The sequence below is a fragment of the Anomalospiza imberbis genome, chromosome 13, assembly GCF_031753505.1.
Source record: "Anomalospiza imberbis isolate Cuckoo-Finch-1a 21T00152 chromosome 13, ASM3175350v1, whole genome shotgun sequence".
NCBI classification, from domain to species: domain Eukaryota; kingdom Metazoa; phylum Chordata; class Aves; order Passeriformes; family Viduidae; genus Anomalospiza; species Anomalospiza imberbis.
This window is the reverse complement of record NC_089693.1, coordinates 3,981,067-3,995,967: the sequence shown is the minus strand read 5'-3', so window position 1 is coordinate 3,995,967 and position 14,901 is coordinate 3,981,067. Positions and strand designations below refer to the sequence as shown.

Here is a 14,901-nt window from a genome sequence, read left to right as displayed (position 1 = left end):
GCATGCGCAGAGAAATGTGCTACAGCATTCTGAACACGTCACTGGCACTGTTAGCAGGGCACAGATAAAACCTCCCTCAACTTCAGTGCAGCAAGTAGGGAAGCATCACTCCTTTAATTATTAAGGATAAGTGAGCCACCCTCCCAAAGACAGCTCACACTGGGTTGTGCCCCGCAGATGCAGCGCTTGTGAGTTGATGTTGCAGAGCTTAAAAAATATTTTGCTCTCTTTCTTCAGCCATTTCTCACTTTGTTTGTTTGTTTGTTTGTTTGTTTGTTTGTTTTTCTCCTCCCTTGAACTCCCAAGCCCTCTGAATCTGAGGACAGCGAGCAGCACGAAGGAAACCTGAACAAAGCTGGCAGCTGTGCTGCCTCCCCTCTCACCCCTGGCCTGCCCAGGTCAGGAAGGGGCTGCTAAGCCTCCTGCACCTCTCACCTGAGCTTGGTGCTGACCCAGCTCAGGGGAAGGAAGGGACCAGCTGCAGCAAACAGTGTGTCCATCACTCTCCCAGGAACGGGATGGATTGTGTCACTCCACAACCACTGCTAGCAACAATTTCTCCAGCAAACACAACTCCACTGGTACATCAGCTCCTGCAGCCCAGGCTGTAGAGCCAGGAGGGGCCACAGGAAGATCTGTGAAATGAAAGGAAGATCTGAGTTTTGGCCAAAATATCCTCTGAAGTTTTCAACTGCTGCCTGCAAAAATCTGTCCTTTTCACCATTTGGCTCCTCTGGGCTGCTGTCTACTGTGACTGGACTTGCTCATTCACTTGGAGGTCAGAAGGAACAGCATTTTGTGGCAGGAGGCCAAATTTGCAAAAAAGAAGAAACCAAATTAATCCTTGGAGTAGAGGCCAGCCTATATCTTGATATTTGGATAATGAATCCAATGATGTCAACTACACCAAAAGAATGATGAGTATTCAGGGCTCTGGTTTAGCATCTCTGACTGGGTGTAAAACCCTGTGTTCCTTCCAGATCACATGTTGCCATCTGTCTCTGCTTCTCACCAACTCTGTCTGGCCACATGCTGCTCTTTAGGGCATATGGATGGATCAGCCAGCAGAGAGGAGCATTACCTGAGGTTTCCTTTTCCCTCTACTCTTTCTGCACTTCCTTAGGGTAACCAAGTCTGACCTCTCCTGACCCTCATAAAAACGGAGCTGAGTTTGAACTAACTCCAGGTTCAGGGCATTTCAGGATAGAGGAAAAACAACAACAGTGCAGGTAGTGCAAGACAAGAGAACCTTTGCTTTAGGAAAGATAACCGTGGAAAAAGTGGAGGAACAAATTCATCAACATCTACTGTCTGGCAGGTGAAGCTGTATATTGATTAAAGTAAAAGTAGTGCAACTGAGCTTCTAGGAGCAATCACTAGAAGACAGAGGAATGCCCTGTATCTATGTAGATGTGGATGCTCAGATTCCAAAACCTGGATTAATATCTTCTAAGTACAGAGTACAAACATATTAACAGCTGTGCCAGTTTGTGCAGCTCTGCATGGTGCCTAAATCCCAGAAATTTCAGGAGCTCAGGTCAGACCCTTCACATTGCACAACTTCCCATGGTGAGGCTTTCCTCCTACTCACCTCCAGGTAGGTGACTTTAACCACCTTGCAAATGCAAAGCTGAGCCCAAGGCACAGGGAGGGCTCCCTACCAACCCCACCCTCTCCATCCAGCCTTCTCACACCTCCTTTTCCTCTCCTGGCTCATTTGCTGCCTGATTTACCTCTGTGCCCTCCCTGTGCCAGTGCCTGCCCTGCCAGGCAGCACACCACACATGGGCTGTACTGCCCATGGCTGCAGGGGAGTGCTGGGGGCTCAGAAACGCCCTGGGGTGGCTTTGTAGCTGCTCCCTGTCAACTTGCATCATTTCAGCCACCGAGCTGTCTGCTCCTGCAGCCTGTCCTCAGAGAGCCCCACACGTCACCTCGCTGCCAGCTGCCAGCCACAGGACAGCTTCTGTTTACTACTGCAACACACAGCCAGAGCTGGAACCCCCTTGTGAAATCCTAGTGCTGGTCCAAGCTATTCCATGGCTTGGATTAAACGAACACATCCCTTTAGTCATTCTTTCTAAGCTCAGTCCTACATTTCTCTGCATATGTTAAACTGCGTGGGGAAGAGAAAGATTAGCACTGTGTCTGAATTTGATTTTTTTTCTGTTAGCTTGTTCTGAGTGAAGGAGGAAAGGCAGATGCTTAACCCCCAGCAGGGTCCCACCACTAAAGTCAGCTTTGCATCTTCCTCTTCCTTGCCAATGTTCCTGTGAAGATCCTCCAGGCAATCTGCACAGAGCAGGCTCTGGCTCACCTGCAGTCTCTTGCATCTGTGAGATCAGCTGCTTGGTGGCATGTCATCCCTGTGAAGGGCTGGAGCTGCTTCATCTCAGCTCCTGCTGAGTTCTGAGGTCAGCAGAAGTTGTGAGTCTCTGCTACAAGAGGAAGCTCAGTGAGTAGCAGGGTCTCACAGCCTCTGCTCAGATGAGATTGCAGCTGGAGATGTAAGTCAGGAGCCCCTGCCTGTTACCAGAGACAGGATTTTGCTTGCATGAAAGGCAGATACTCCTCTTCCCTGTGTCCTGCTTCTCTAGGAACCACATTCCCCTCCTGAGCAGTGCTTACACCTGCAGCCTTTCACTGCCTGCCAGTGATGTTCATAGCTAGATCCACTGTGTGCTCCACGCTGTGCTACCTCTGCCAAACCCCACTGAGCATTAACCGCCTTGTGCAGGCTAAAGGAAAGTTGTGAAAGCCTCTTATGTTCCATGGACACTACTTGCAAGAGAAGAAACAGAGTAAGGACCAAAATCAGCCTTCAGGATTTCAATCAGCACACAGACAAGAACTAATTTGAACCAACTTTTTTACTCCAGAAAGGTTTACTTTGCTGCCATAAGCTTTTTAGAACCTTTTATGGGGGAGTTATCTCAGAAACAAGAGATGCCCCGTGATTTTTTTTTAAGGAGAACTGTACTTCAAGACATTTCTTTGTATTTCTGAGCCAAGGCACACCTGCCTTTTATTGATCTGTACAACTGGAAGGGAGCCAACACGCTCCCACAGAGCAAGACCCACAGCACAGCACGATGCTCCATCAAACACTGGCCACCTTCCCATTGTCATGTATCCCGTGGTTGTCACTAACCAAGATCAATCCCATGCTGTTCAGCACATTTTAGGAACCCAGGCTAATAAATCATTTAAGTGCCTCTCACTTCACAGATGGTAAGTGCAGTTCAATGAAGGTAATTATAAAAAAAATTACTTCTGGAGCAAAAAAATCAAAACATGGGAATATCTGTCTAATAGAAAAGGCCTGCAAAGAGATTTGGGAGTTCTAATAATTCTGAGGAGCAGGTTAAAGGTCTGGGAGCCTGACAGTAGGTTTTCCCTCTGATTGACTGAATCGATCCTGTCCTCATGTAACAGCTCTGGGCCCCTGTATCTACCAGATTTCAGGTCCTGAAAATAGTGTTGAGGGGAAAAAAACTATACTGGGCCTCCTCTCACTATGATGTGCTGGGTTTTTTCCTTTGTGCAAATGCAATATCCATCACTAAGAAGACAAGATGATGGAAAGGTGCAGGTCCTGGAGGGAGCAGGGGACATAAAAAGCAAGACTCAAACTCTGGTAACAGTGGCAGATTCAAAGTGAGCTCCCAAATTCCATCTCACTTTTGTTCTTGGCTTTTGTCATGACATGCTCTGACTGTGCCATTTCGACCTATTGCCTACACTGATCTTTCTAACACACCAGAATAAAACTCCTTAGCTATTAGATGATGCAGATAAAGGGAACAGCAGCGACACTGAAGATTTATTTACAAATGGTCAAACCACCCTCTCCAGCTAAGAGGCCACGGTAAGTGATGAAACCCCTTTGGTCTCATCATCAAGGCCATGGCAACCAGCATCTCTGGGATGCATAACCCAGGCAGAGGAGTAAGTCAGACTGGAGAAAACAGATTTTCTGAAGCTTCTTCCACCCCAGGAGAAGCTGAGAGATCTGTGCCTGTTCAGACCCCTGTCCTGACCCTTCATTTCTGCTCTGGTTCCTGTCTCTGATTACTGATTGTCTCTCCATGTCTCCTTGTTCCGGCCTCAGACCTAAGTACCCCAAAGGACCATCTCAGCTTCTCCAGCCTTTGTGGAGCAAAGCTAGTTCAGCCAAACTTATCAGTGCTCCCAATACTGCTGAGATATAGAACCAAATACTAAATCATTGGATTTTTTTTATATGTACCATGGCAAAAATCAATCCAGCAACTGATGAAGTTCCTCCAGAATTCAAAGCAAATTCAAAACTAAGACCCAAGGTAATCAGCATGCCATTTTTCTTTTTTTCACCTCAGTGAAAGGTAAGTTCATGCCCTTTCAGCAGTTTACAAAGTTACTCTTCTTACTCCACCTGCTTTTGCATTAAGCTCTACAGCAAATTTTAAAAAACACAGTAATTAAAAAAAACCACACACATAAGTCCTTTACATAAAGCTTTCAGAGTGCAGAGTGTTTACTTGACTCTCTTACCACCTAAGAAGTTGTGATCTTCATTTTCATCTAAAGACATTACATTGACCACCCCAAGGGTAAAGCTTTGTTTACAAAGCACCAGGTGAATACTAATGGCTGAGTCTCTTCCTTTCAGGACTCAGAACAAATAACCCTTTTTTGATTGCAATTACAATTTTAAGAGCATGAAATTTAGTGATGCATTCCGAGTGCCCTGAAATGATTATATAAAGTAAGATGCACAGGCCAATGTGAAATATGCTTCCAGGAACTGTTAGGAGATTAGAGGTATGAATAGATAAATTTGTTGAATAGCTTCCTTGGACCTTAGAATTTCAGCTGTCTCTCAATAGCAGGCAGTCACAAGGCCCTTTTAATTGTGCAGAGTGCTAACAGCAGCAGGAAACAAAGCAGCTACAAAAGAGAAGAGTTAAGATGAGGACAGTTTGGTGAAATTTGTTACTGTGCTGAAGGCAGGAAGAACTGGCTCTATACCCAAGACCTTGGAGCTGCTATTGTTTTTACACACTCCTGGAGACCCAAGAGATCTTACCCAAGATCCATCCCTGGCATTTGAGGATGCATCTCAACTGAATCAATAAAGCTTTCAGAATTATCTAATGGGAATTAGCAGAAGTTTTGTGATTTCATAAGTGTTTGAAGCACTCCTGTTTAGTTTCACTGAAGCCATCAGCTAAACGAGTGTATAAACGAGGTAGCCCTGAACTCTCCCTCCCTCTCCTACTTTAATCACGGCTTTCATTTAATTAGCACCTCACCAGGCTGAGACTTTGCAAGGGACTTCATGAAAGCTGTCCACTCATGTAAGCTGCAGTGCCAAGGCAACAAATAAAATCAAAAAATTAAAATCAAGAAATGAAAACAGAAGAAAAGCCCCCATTGAGATTTACAGAGCAAAAGAGTGGCAAAGCAGAGCACAGGATGGATTCCCAGCAAGCACCTATCAGGGCCTGGGTTCTGTTCTCCATCTGCTGATATCCCAGTTCATCAACTCGAGGAGAAGTTTCTCCTTTCACCTCAGTAATGTTTCATATTTGCATTTCCAGACATTAGGAATGTCTAATTAGGAACATTTCAGTTAGGAATAAAGAACCTAAGAAAGAAAATCTGGAAACAAAGTTTTGATGCTGCTGACTGGTAACTCCCTCCCTCCCTCCCTCAAACGGAGCTCCAGAAGGCTCTGCGTGTGTCAGCATCATGATGAGGAAATGACACGCTTCAAATGACAAATTAAACACTTGTCCAATCTGGGTTTCTCCTGCTCATCCAGATGGACACTAAAGAGGGCACGACACTTCAAAAAGCACAGGGGACAGTGCTGGTGTCTTGACCAAAATTCCGTGCTCAAAACTGCAGGGATATGTCCTGGCCTGTGAATTCCCTGGAAACACTTTCTGCTTTCCCCTAAAGCACCATCCCCATTATTACCCTGGATCATGGGGCACACCCCAATGTTCCTACTCAGATTCTGCTTGGCTGAAATGCCCAGTAAATAATGAGGATTCCCCTTGCCCTGGCACATTTTCTTACTGGAAACCCCATTTCTGGAGGCTGTTGCCTTCAGCAGGAAGGCAGCTGAAGCTGAAAGAGGACCACAAGTTATTAGAATTAAGGTTTAAATTGAGGAGTCTACTCCAACTTGTCAGCTGGGCCTAACTGTTGTTAGAACCACTGATAAGGAAATAAATACATACTTTCAAACATCGCATTTCAAATGCCTTTTCTCGTAAAATTCTTTGCTAGGCATTGACCTCACTGGATTTTTATTATATGTTGCATCCAGCTACATTAATAGAAGTGATGTTAATGCATTAAATTCATGTCAAAAGAAATTATAAGTTAAAGAAAACCTTTTCTAAGGGGAAAATGCAATTTTAATGACATCAAAGCAGAGATTCATATGAAGAACATGTGCTCTGGTTTGATGAAAAGAAGATAATCAAGGCATCTTCCTGATGTATAACAATGAACCAAATAAATTATACATTTGAAAAATGAAATTAAAAAAAAAAAAAAAAACCAAAAGAAGAACAGTGATTAGAAACTAAAATCACAGTCTAATCTCACTGTTCCTGAATACTGAGTTAGTAAGCACACAGTACTGAAAAATACTGTAATACAACAGAGAAAGAAGAGTTAAAAAATCAATTAATAAGAATCTCACTGCTTTAAATACACAAAATATGTACATAATGAAAGTGTCATAAAAATATTTTTTAAAAATCACAATAGGCTGTATTTTTAACAGAGTTTCACTGATGTTATCAGAATTGTGTTTTTAAACCCAGATTTCTCCTCTCATCAAAGATAATATTCAAAAGCTCACAGTCTGTTGCTGTAGAACAAAAACATCCTTGAATAACATCTCATATTATTCCCTTTTCTCCCACTTGGTTTCTGTGATGCCACTAAACCCAGAATGTATTTTAATTCAGAAACATCCTCTGGCCTGTCAACTTCCAAAATATCCATCAAGCCAGTTTTGCAACACATTGGGGCGAGGAGAGGGGAAACCAAATTTGAAGGACTTGTCAAAGCTCATTGTAATTTATGACATGGATGGAAAGTACCTTTGACAGCAAGAAACTGCTTGCCATGAAACCACTTTGCAGTGAAATAAATGCTGTAAACTAAACTGGGATGCCAAACTTCTTGCACTAGCAGGGGCTGAGCAATCCATTGTCCTCTTCTGTTCCCAAATTCTGTCCCCAGCTCTGAAAGAAGCTTGTGAAAATCCAGACTCTGGAAAGCTCATCAACAATAATTAATAGTTTCAAGGAAAAGTAAGAGCCATCTTCACTTTCACCCTGTACTGAAAGCACACCCTGTCCCACCTTATTGAGGTATTTCTCAGGTTACCACAGCAGAGAGAAGAACCAACAACAGAAATTCTGTTAAATTTGGCACCACACACCTATCATGAGGTATGGGAGTTGTAAAACCTAGAAAAATCATCCTCCAATCTCATGAAAGGACAAAGGAATTCTTTCTGTCCTTCATTTCAAGGTCAAGAACTGAGAGCACAAAATTTCTGGCAAGGATGGGAGTCAACTCCAAGTCTCCAAAGTAACTTAATTATAATTTGAATTAAATAGGACTAAAAAATCAAACATAGCAAAAAATGCTACCAGGTAAATAAAGTCTACAGAAATAGATAAAGAAAAAGTAGGACTGGGTAAAAATTCCCCATGTTGGAAGTAGAAGAGCTCTGTGGGTATTTGGGTTTTAATAAAAGAAAGCTTTAATAGAAATGTCCTTTTCCTGGAAAAAAAAAAAAATTGTGTGGATAACATCACAGATAAATAGCCTCTAGCTCTGATAAATAGCCAGTCACAACATTACATTTGGCAAGTCTCTGCAGAGAACACGTTACTTTATCACTGTTGTCATTTCTACAGAAATAGGTTTGTCTGTCATGGAGCAGCCTCATCTTCCCTAGGTTTTGGGGGTCAGAAATGAAGATTTGGTGCATTTGTCCCAGCAAGGCTGGCCAGGCAAGTCAGGGAAGTGATGCAGTGGAAACACAAGGCTGTGGTGCAAGAGCGGGGGCACTTCAGAAGAGGCAAATTCACTTCAGAGGGGCAAATATGAGCCAACAGGGAGGGAATAGCCAAGCAACTGGTGACATACTGAGAGTGGGCTCTGAAAAAGGAGATTCATAAGCAGGACAGACTGAAAAGGACAACAAAACAAAGTGTTGTTGGGACTTGGGCCTCAATCATTTCAGCACAATGTTTAGAGCACTTGGAACACGTGAAACAGCCGATGCCTTTCCCTGTCTTACCCTGAGGCTGGAGAAGGTTTGAGGAACCTGAAACATCTCCACACCAGTGGAAAAGGGGTTGCAAGAGGCTGCTGTAACTCAATGCAAGTATTACCCAGCTAGCACCAAAAAGAATTCAGAAGAGTTAAGATTAGCTTGGCTCACAAAGCAGCCTAAGTCATCAAACTATGGATTGTTCCCAAACACAACTGAGACTGAAAAAAAATGTAGATATGAGAAAAGAGTTCGAGATTCCTTTTGTAAGCCCAGTGGTTGATTAGAATTGCAGGCAGCAGGTTTGGTCATTGTTTGTTCATGTTTGGTCTGTAAATCTGAAAACTCTAATAACATTTCCTACTGCCAAAGACAATTCAGAAGCAGAGAAAAGATAGTCTGAATGGTCCATCCAATGACTTCCATTTCTGAAACCCTTCATTCCTTATCTCTCATTTAATCAGTGAAGGTTATTAATGGAAACAATCACAGGTTTTATTGGTCCTTAATGCTGGGGTTGCTTGTTCAAATTACACAAGAGGTGCCAGTATGTAACCCATCTCATTCAGCCAAGTTACAGTGAGATTTAACTTCCAGTGCTAGTAGCAAAGCTAAAAATTGTCTTTGCCATGAAAACTTTGAGGACTTCAAATAAGTTTTAAATACTGAACATTACCTTAGGCTATGTCTTTAATTTTTAAGTTTCAGTTATTTATCTTTTTAATTGTTCCAGAATTCAATCTTCAAACGGATTTCGATCGGGTTTGGATGATTTTATGCATTTGTCAGCCCAAGGTCAGAGTTTGGATGAGTGCTTTATTAGCTCAAGGGTTTTAACAAGTAGCATAGGAGCTGGAGATTCAATTAGAAGACAGGCCGGAGTCTTTTAATACTTAGGATGTTTTTTGGGATCCAATTGTGTTTCGGTTGCTGTGGAATGAAGTCTACCATAGGAAAAAAAAACACCTTAGGGCACTATGTCCACATTGTGGGATGTGCTGGCAGCATAAAGATTACACTGTGCCAGTTGTAGGCTTTTTCATTTTTACAGTGTTTTGCATGCAGGGGGATGGAACCAAGATAAATGGCTGCAGATGGCTGACACAAGACTTCAGAAAACAAACTGCGTTTACCCAGCGCGTCGCACATCTCCACTGCAGATGGTCCCTGGTCAGCAGGTCCTGCTGAAAACATTCAAAAGGATTGCTTGTAAAACTGGCTCTGAGATTAAAGCTGCTCAGGTCATTAGTGTAGCCCAATTTAAAAAACATCATCAGTCCCAGCTCATTTTCAAGGATTTGTGATCAGGGTGTCATCGGAGCTTTCACCTTCATCTTTCTTTGGGTTGGCTCTGTGTCCTAAAAACTGATGGAGAATAACCTAACAAGGGCTATCTGTCACCACTGACACAGTGCACTCCTCAGAACACAAATGTAGACATGAAAATATTAGAGGGGACTATCACACATCCCTAGAGTCAAAACCCACAACAAGGAAATGCAGATTCTAATCCCACTTTTCTCCGATGAGGACAACTCTCATCAGAAAGGGAATTGGAGAAGATTCAGGGAAGACAGTAGGGAAAACCTCTATCAGGAAGGATCACACAGACTCTTTAGGACTCCAGCTTCAAAAAGAGATGACAAGCAATTTATTCTAGGAGTCTATAAAATCATGAGTGGTCTGGAGGGCTTGGAGAGAAATGGATTGTTCAGTATCTCTTCCAATGTAAAAATGAGAGGCCGTGAGATAAAGCCTGTGAAAGCTAGGTTTGAAAAAGTAAAAGGAGATTGTTCTTCAAGTAACAGGAAACAAACCTGTGGAACTCCACCAAAGGCATTCTGAACACAAAGAATTTACACAACTTCAGAGGGAGGCTGGGCCATGACTGGGAAGAGACGTCTAAACCAAGATTCTGAATTTAACCACCTCCATCAATGGCTCAAGATCTGCAGCCTGCCAGAGCATTTTCCCCAGCATGTAGCATATCACCTGATTCCAAAGATCTTTTGCTGCTCTCAGTTAAATGGTACCTCTGTCTCTGACAGCCCAGAATGCCAGAGCCTGTGCTTATCAAGGACAGGGATCAAATGAAGATTTCTCTTCTTCTCACTTTTGTCTCTTATAGCAACCTCAATGCTTGTAATGTAAGAGGTCACACACTGATATAATTAAGGACTTCAAAGGTGATTTCAGCAACTTTGAGCAGATTAGCAGTATTCAAGCATGAGAAGGAGGCTTAAGGAAAACAAAAATTGCCTGGGAGATGAGTTAATTCTTCTCTGAAATTAGGAGTTCTTTGAAGGGTAGTTAGTAACAAGAAATGCCTCAGGACAGAAGTGCATAGGGGAAGAATGTTTATGTAGCAACACACGAATTTTAGGGAGAAGAAATTCTGAAGTCCCAGGAAGTATTGCCTGTTTCTGATAAAATACTTTGTTTACAAGCTGGAAGATGATTCAGTAGCATGGAAAAAAAAAAAAAAAAAAAGGTAGAGTTCTTTGCTAAACTTAAGATTTTTCCCTGTAGATCCAGAAGGCAGAAACTGTGGATCTTGTAATTCTGCACATACACAGAGTCAAAGCCAACAATCACAGGGTAGTTCCATGTACAAGAGTTCATGACCAAAGTGGTGCAGAACCTGCTACTGCTCATCACTGAGAGACTCCAGCCAGGTTATTCAAGGCTTCCTATGATAAGATTTATAACAAGGGACACACTGAGCCTGGAGCAAAACAGCGTCTAGGTCAGGGCAGGATAACTTCCAGTCCATCAAAATGGCTTCACAAAATCTGAAAAACCTAAAGGAGATGCAGAGAGGTACTGAATAACTCAAACTTAGGAATTCAAGAGGGCATTTTCTTTACAGAACTCAGTGCTTACTGTTCACATCTAGTAGTTGCAAGAGAAACACTGCACTAATGATCCAAAGGTGCCTTTTGCTCACAGAATTTCTCAGTAATGCAGAGACAGAGAGGGGATTTTTAGTGTAGATTACGGAGGGTAGAAAAACATTCTTGCATTAAAGAGCCAGAAGGTTTTGGACAAGCAAATCACATTCACCCCAGTTCATGCTCTGGATGGCATGAAGGCCATTGACCCGCCTTTTCAGAGCAACCTATGCCTGAAGTTTCAGAACAAAAGAAATTATTCTTAATATACATTATGCTACATAATACCATTAAAAAAAAAAAAAAAAAGAAAGACAAAAAGCAATAGCAGAACAGACATGTTAGAGACATTTCTGTATGAGTAACTTTTCCCAAAGATCAGCAATCTCACTAAACAGTTCAGGTCTTGATTTCCATCCACAGCATTTGCTCTGTAGCCTCCTATGACAGCAAGCTCCTGTGCTGAGTGAGAAAACATTTCTTTTTTGCTGTCCTATATTCATTGCCATTGATTTCATTGACTGACCCTTTAAATCAGTCAGTGCAAAAATATAAAGGGCATCTGATGGGGTTCCAGAGTGACCTAACTGGACATTATACAGCCTCGTGTGACAAGATGCTGAAGTCTGAAGGAGAAGATATTCCCAATTCCGGACAGATATCGAGGGTGAACTGAGACAGTCCCAGGTCCTTTGTTCAGACCTGTGTGACTCAGCACCACCTCATCCACTCCTTTCCCATGCAGTCCTTTGGTATCAGTAACTTCCAGGGGTAAGATGAATGAGAGTTGATCACTTGAATATTTGCCTTAACCCAGAAGGCTGTTGATGGTGCACACTCCTGCTGAAAACCTGTGGGGAGGAAGTCCCGACACTCCAAGGTCTCACCACACCCGCACTGAGGAGCTGGAGAATATCAAGTGAAGAATGGCACTGCCATCAGAGTGGAGGTGTAGGGACAGCTGCTCTTTAAGCACAAGCACATGCTGCTCTATGGATTTTCACAACTCCTCCAGCATATGGAGCATGTGCTGCTCTCTGTGAGCTGCGACTGCTGACAGGAGCTGATGTTTTCACAGGTTTCCTTCTTCCTGGAACAAGGTCAAGACTTGAAGGGCTGCCAGGAAATAAGGAGTGTCCTGTCTTTCATGTATAACTCTTAATGCTGTTCTTAAATATCATGTCATGCCTTACAACTCAAGAGAGCTTTGACTGCATGTGCACAGGTGATTTCAGAGCGTGACAGGTCACTCTTGGCCATGCAGGTAGTGAGCAGACACTGTGAGAGGTGAACAACTTCAACACTTCATTGAAACCCCTCATTTTCTTCACAGGATCCTCCTTGTAATCAGATGAATGTTTCAGTCTCTTCAGACAGATGTGGACAGGATAGGTACAACTGAATGCACACCACCTGAATTTGGTATGACTGTAGGTGTCTCACCTGGGAGATCCTTACCTAACACTGGAAAGACACAGGCTTCTCCAAAGAGGGGTTCAAAACCTGATATTAAAAACAAGTTCAGGTTTCTCCACTGATTAGATAGGAACCAAAGAGGAACTGGCCTTCTAACCTAATCACTTACAGGCAATGTCAATAGACTCAGTGTTTCACAGTTTTATAGTAGTGATCTGTATTTGTTTATAAGAGCGATTTCCTGAACAGAAAAGAAACAGGAAGGTGTAGAACTGTTTGCATAACATCAGTCCAGAGACTGCAATGGATTTTCATTGGTTACATGCACTCACACAGTACTCTACAACAAAGTGAGGCCAAGAAAACAGGTTTTATCACCTTTTCAAAAGTTTGCAAGAAAATTCTATGTGTCAGGGAAAAGTGCACACTTACAACTTATGTTGTAGCAACACTGAAGTCTGGAGACATGAAAGAAAAAAAAAGAAACCAAGTCCAAGAATGGCTAGATGGCTTCTTTTATGTCATCTCTCTAGGTTGTCAAGGTCCTACAAAATCCCCATAGGAAAACTCCAGAAGAAAGAAAAGACACAGCTAGACAAATTTCTGAAAGGAAAATTATCCATCACCTCCAGTTTCATACACCAAAAGCCACAGACCCATAAATCTGTCTCTAGAATTATAATCTTGTGTATTTGAAACACTGGAAAGCATATCTTGAACTTCAACAAAGGCTCTAGATAATAAAATACTAGAGAACTATTTGTGATGGTTAGTCACAGTCCCTGCAGCACCTCTCTCTCCATCTCTGCTTGGCTTATGATCACCTAAACAATGGCATGACCAAAACCTGCCAGAGGCACAACACTAGGCAGATATTTCCATAAATACCTCAGCACACCAGTGCTGCTTTTGTGGTTTAAAGGGACTTTAGAATACCAAAGATTTGGTCCTGGCTGGCCAAAGTATATTTTATTTACATTTAAATAGTAAAAATATTATTATTTTGCCATGTGCTTTGCATGTTTACAACTTCTGGGTTTTTCTTTACTTGCAACTTGAAGAGATAGCACATACTGAATTTATTTTAAATGGTTTCCTAGTCAACCTCCTGAACCCACACTATCCAGTACCAAGGCTAAATTCTCCACTTCAGCACAAGCAAGCCTTGAAGTCCTCATTTCTCTCTGACTTATTTCTCATCTGTTTGAAAGACCTGACCAGATCCTTCTTTTTGTCTCACAAAAATTCACACCAAGAGATGACATCATCACAACCTGTCAACACTTAGAGGCTAAACAAAGAAAGAAACAGGTCAAGAAAACAGATATGGAAAGCCTTGGTTCCCCTCTTCCCAAATTAAAATTCCCAAAACGTGTTTGGAGAGAGGGGGAAGGGCCCATTGTTTGAGCTACCACATCAGCCAATGTGATTATTTAACTAACTATCTCCATCCCCAGACATATCAAACGGAATGCAGTGCCAGCTGAAAGTATTATGTAGCCTTCAGTGATGTGAAACATCTAAGCTCCAAGGCACACAGCTTGGCTGGAGACTCCAGCTGGCACTGGTAGTTTTATTGTACTGTGAAAAACATTAAAGTCCTCAGATGCCCTGCTGATCATGGGATCTGAGAAACTTTCCCTTCGCTGCTGACATGTGCTCACACTGCAATTAACACACTCCTCCCTCTCCTTTCCCTGGCTGCAGATGTGCACACACACACTTGTGCACACACATTCCCAATGTTATTCTGTCCAGGAACACTTGTGTTGGAAGGCTCCGTTCCGTTGTGCTTGGGAGGGGGAGCCAGGCTGTTCTCCAAGTGCTAAAAAATCTGGTACCTCAACTTTCACTTGGAGGTGGCTGCAGCACATGTAGAGACCATTAAGGGCTGTGTTTTGCTTCCTAACTTTTCACACTTTTTCCTCCCTTTATGACATGTTTACTGGCCTTGGAGGGCGAGGAGGGATAACAGAGGAAACCAAAGTGCTCCATTCAGCTCTGACTCAACTATTGTACACCTCGGCCTCATTTAAGGGCAGGTTGCACTCGGCATGGTGGCTGGGTGGTGTGAGCAACTGGAACCATTAATCCCTGTTCACATCTGATTTTCGGCAAAATCTAAGCCAGTGGGCCCAGGGTAGCTAAATGTGCAGCTTGGGCAATTAAAAAAAAAAAGGTTACAGATGAATATTACTTGGTCTGAAAACAAACCTGCAAGGGGTTTTGGAGACTAGTGCCTTGAGGATTAGAGCTTATTTGTGGAGCTTTAACAGGAAACTGCTAATTATCACACCTGCA

The 14,901-nt window shown here is 42.7% G+C and overlaps 2 long non-coding RNA genes across 2 annotated transcripts in view; one reads left to right on the top strand and one right to left on the bottom strand.

Annotated features, from left to right (window-relative positions):
• The window catches only part of LOC137481753 (uncharacterized), a 47,558-nt gene that overhangs the window by 17,765 nt on the left and 14,892 nt on the right, over positions 1-14,901 (bottom strand). The gene's annotated exons all lie outside the window — the stretch shown is intronic.
• On the top strand, positions 2,114-5,136 carry LOC137481563 (uncharacterized). Its single transcript, XR_011003541.1, has 3 exons — positions 2,114-2,507; positions 3,795-3,868; positions 4,901-5,136. It is a non-coding gene; the product is annotated as an uncharacterized lncRNA (long non-coding RNA).